The sequence below is a fragment of the Gekko japonicus genome, unplaced genomic scaffold (assembly GCF_001447785.1).
Source record: "Gekko japonicus isolate JY-2015 unplaced genomic scaffold, Gekko_japonicus_V1.1 scaffold686, whole genome shotgun sequence".
NCBI classification, from domain to species: Eukaryota; Metazoa; Chordata; class Lepidosauria; order Squamata; family Gekkonidae; genus Gekko; species Gekko japonicus.
In genome coordinates this window covers 940,615-945,055 of record NW_015168671.1, presented here as the reverse complement: position 1 = coordinate 945,055, position 4,441 = coordinate 940,615, and positions in this window count along the sequence as shown.

Genomic DNA, 4,441 nt, shown 5'->3' with positions numbered 1-4,441 from the left:
AAAGTGGCTTTCTGATGAGGCTTTACAAATAGCAGAGGAAAGAAGGAAAGCGAAAGGCAAAGGTGAAAAGGAAAGATTTACCCAACTGAATGCAGATTTCCAGAGAACAGCAAGGAGAGATAAGGAGGCCTTGACACTGTCTAACCATCTCATCCTTTGCCGTCCCCGTCTTCTTTGACCTTCAATCTTTCCCAGCATCAGGGTTTTCTCCAGTGAGTGCAAACATGTCTTTCAAATGCCGGGAAAGATGCCTGGCTTTAAAGTTTGATGCGAACGTATCAAGCAAGCTAGTACTGTGAAAGGGTCATTATGGCTCCTGATTCTGCCACTTTCTCCAGATACTTGGTGACATATCTCTGCAGGTCTGCTATTGGTTCACTGACTTCAGCCTTTGAGAAGTTCCTGGTGGTGATGCACTGTGCTAAAACTGATGCTGCTTTTGGAAGAGCAGTTCTTCAGAGCCTGTTTCTTCAAGACGACCTGCAGATAACATCAGGTACATGGCTCCCTAGTCATCAAATCACCGCAGACTGTGACTGCAGCCATGAAATTAAAAGACGCCTGCTCCTTGGGAGGAAAGCGATGGCGAACCTAAACAGCATGATAAAAAGTAGAGACATCACCCTGCCAACAAAAGTCCGCATGGTCAAAGCAATGGTATTCCCAGTAGTCATGTATGGCTGTGAGAGCTGGACTATAAGGAAGGCCGAGCGCCGAAGAATAGATTCTTTTGAACTATGGTGCTGGAAGAGACTCTTGAGAGTCCCTTGGACTGCAAGAAGAACAAATCAGTCAATCCTCAAAGAAATCAACCCTGACTGTTCCCTGGAAGGCCAGATAATGAAACTGAAGCTCAAATACTTTGGCCACCAAATGAGAAGGGAGCACTCACTGGAGAAGACCCTGATGCTGGGAAAGATTGAAGGTCAAAGAAGACGGGGACGGCAAAGGATGAGATGGTTAGACAGTGTCATCGATGCAATGAACATGAAGTTGAGCCAACTTCAGAGGGAGGCGGAAGACCGGAGGGCCTGGCGAGAGCTCGTCCATGGGGTCGCGAAGAGTCGGACTCGACTGTGCGACTGAACAACAAAAGGAGCTTTCATGAGTCACTGCTCACTTCTTCAGATACAGCTAGAATGGGAGTTCATCTGTTCTTATATCTTGGATAGTGAAGTGATTTCAGATGCCGAATGACAATTGCAGGCATTGTTAATGAGAGAAACAACCTAGGTCTCAGTTCAGTCCAGGAGTCTGTATTGTCTTGAGCTTCATTATCAGTTGCAATTCAGCAGTCTCTCTTTCTAATCTCCGTTTGAAATTCCTTTGTAAGAGAACTGCTACTCTTAGGTCACAGCCACAAAACAGCAAAAAAAGAACACAAGGAAACTGTACAAAAAGCGCTTATAATGCACAACAAATTAAGGTAACTACAAATATAAATGTGAATATCAGTAATCAAAAGTCATTTTATATATTTCTTTCCAGTATACTCTTAGGTTAGCAACTGAATGCCCTGTAAGGTTAAAATGTTCCCTCACTGGTTTTTTAATGTTGTGGTTTGTAATAGCCATAGAAAAAAGACCAGTAGCACTTTTAAAGACTAACAAAATTGTGGTAGGCTCTGTGCTTTTATGAATCACTGCTCACTTCTTCAGACTTATTTCCATTTATTCTTTGCCTCCTCCTGGACTGAATCCTCTTGTACCAAACTGAGACCTAGGTTTCCTGTCTCATTACCGGTGCTGATATTTCTACTCCTACTACCCCTCTGCATATCACACCCAATCCGATCAAGCTGGCTATTGCCATTCAGCATCTTAAACCATCTTTATAAAGTTTATAGCTCCGGTACCTTGTGTTACATTTTATGGCACACATGGCCTGGCCCGATAAAGATGCATTTATGTCAGATCTGGCCCCTCTGTGTTCGACGCCTCTGTGGTAGAGAGTCTTTAGGAAAAGACAGGAACACTTGAGTGGGAAAAGAGGTTTGATAACATTCCTTGCAACAAGAAGAGAAGGTCTCTTGTGGCTGGATCCATCAGGTTTTTGGTTGTATCTTTGCACGCTTTAGGTTAATAACTAAGGTTTTCAATAGCCAGAACATATCAGTCTTTGAATATGTTTGGTGTCTGTTGGAAAAGAAAGTATAGTCCTTAACCCTGGCTGTCTCCACCCACTTTCAATGTAGCAATTGTCAGACTGCAAAGCCTCTATTGAGCCCAACATACTTAATCATAAAAACATAGAATGTTAGAGTTGGAAGGGACCTTGCAGGTCATCTAGTCCAACCCCCTGCACTCTGCTAGGCTCCAATTTACATTTTGGGGGAAAGTGTGTCTCTCTTTTATTTTACTTGGGTCTATATATCCTTGTTTGAGAACAGTTGTTTTTTTCATGGTAGTGGGGGGGGGAGGAGGTTGTTTCAACTACTCCTAAGCTCTTCTTTCAATGTCCATTTCATTTTTTAATTTTTTTAAAATTACATTTTTATTGAGTATATATTTCATATTTCATAAAAGTATTCCATACCCTTATATATTATATTCCATTCCATAATTTAAACAAAAAAATGAGCTTACAGTCCATCTGTATAACCAATAAATTAAACTTAATCCTGATCCAATTTGTATCCTCTTCTTTTTCTTATTCCCATATCCTACCTATATATAAAACCACCATACACCTCCCTTTAAATCACATTATAACCATTAATACATCCTTTAATTCTTATATAATTTGTTACTAATCCTTCTAACTTTTGTTCTGTATGCTCAGTCTCTATTATTCTATTTTCTTTTATACCTAAGAAGGAAAGCTGGATGGAGTTGCCTCTGATACTGGGGGCTGAAGAGGAAACCCCTTCAGCAGGAGGATGTCCCTCCTCCCTGCTAACAGAGGTCTTGGGGGGAGCACAACCTCCACCTCCTTACCATGCCCTCTAGCTATAACAATTCTACTTCTATATTGGTTATCACTTTGTATAATATTACTGAATAGTTGCCACTTAAGATAAAGTTCTAAATTCCCTTCTTATACTCATTTAATTGCTCTCAACAAGATCTATTGTACTGTTTGTCTAAACAAACTATCTCCCTTCAAACGCCTCCATCTGTTTGTTTAATCACTGCTTCCAGCTGTTTCTTCTCAGTATTATCCTTGTGTGCTGTGAAAGTTTTGCCATTTAAGTTGACCACTAGATGGTCTACTGCAAGCTATCTGTATTGAATTCCATGTTCTCTGAGTGTCTTTGCTGTATCTCAAAGCTTCCTTCTTGTGAGAAGTATCTCAGCTGGGATGTTGGCAAATAAAAAAACAATTGTGTCTTCAAGGCACAGACCCTCTTTTTCTCTCGCAATTTTACAAAGTTTATTTTTGATCTGTACCTCCGTGAATTCAATCAGGATATCTAGTGTGGCATCTTCAGGAGCTCTTTTCGACATGTTTAAACGGAAGGCAGAGGTGATGATTATTTCGGAGGTCTCTGACTCCCCTGCTGAGTGAAGTATCTGCCAAAGCCATTTATTTAAAGATGCAGTGAGATCTTCTGTTTTGGAAAAGTTTAATGAGACCCCACGGAGTTTGGCTTTCCTTTCTTTTAGTTTAATCTCTTGGAGTATGATTTTATTTTTGGCCCAAGCCTCAAAATCTTTTACCTCCTTTATTTCGTCTGCTGTTTTCTTCACACTCTGGTATGCTGTTTCAGCTTTCTTCTCCATTGTCCTCATTGTTGTGGTGAGTTCATCGAGTTTCTTATTTATCAGTTCTATTGTTTGTTTGGGCTGACCAAATTCTTTTTTCAGTTGTCCAACATCCCCATTCAAAGTCTTTATTTCATTTTTAAGTTCATCTTTTATCTCTGTCAAAGCATGCAGAATCATGGTCTGGTAACTTAGGTCAGAATTGCTTCCTCTCATTGCCATATCCTCTGGCAGAAACATCTCTTGGTCTTCTAAGTATTCTGAGTCTGTATTAATCTTCCTATGGGGTCTGTAGCAGGTGTTTTTTTTGCCCCCTTCTTCCCCCTAGTCCTTCCATTAAAGTTTGTTTTGAAATTAGTTTTGTTTTTTCAGAGCAATTTTTATATTCCTCAGTGGGAATAGCAAGAGTGTGAGAGGGATGCAGCCAGCTGGAAGCTCAGCCGCCACGCCCCCCTCTTCCATTTCATTTTTAAATGGTAAGCCCATCTGCATAAACAAGGTTGTGGGGGGACATAGAGATCAGAGGCCTTTTAAAATTTCCTTTTTCCCTGTGTGCAGCCCAAAAAGAACATTGGCAAGAAATGTGCACTCTGTACATGTTCGTGCTCTTCATTTTGCTGTTACTTAAAATGGTGTGGTGCAGTTTCAAAGGGACAACTAACTGGGATGTATAAAAGGAATGACAGGATTGCCCATTGGAAACAATGGGAGAGATTTGCAGGCCTATTGAAGATAAT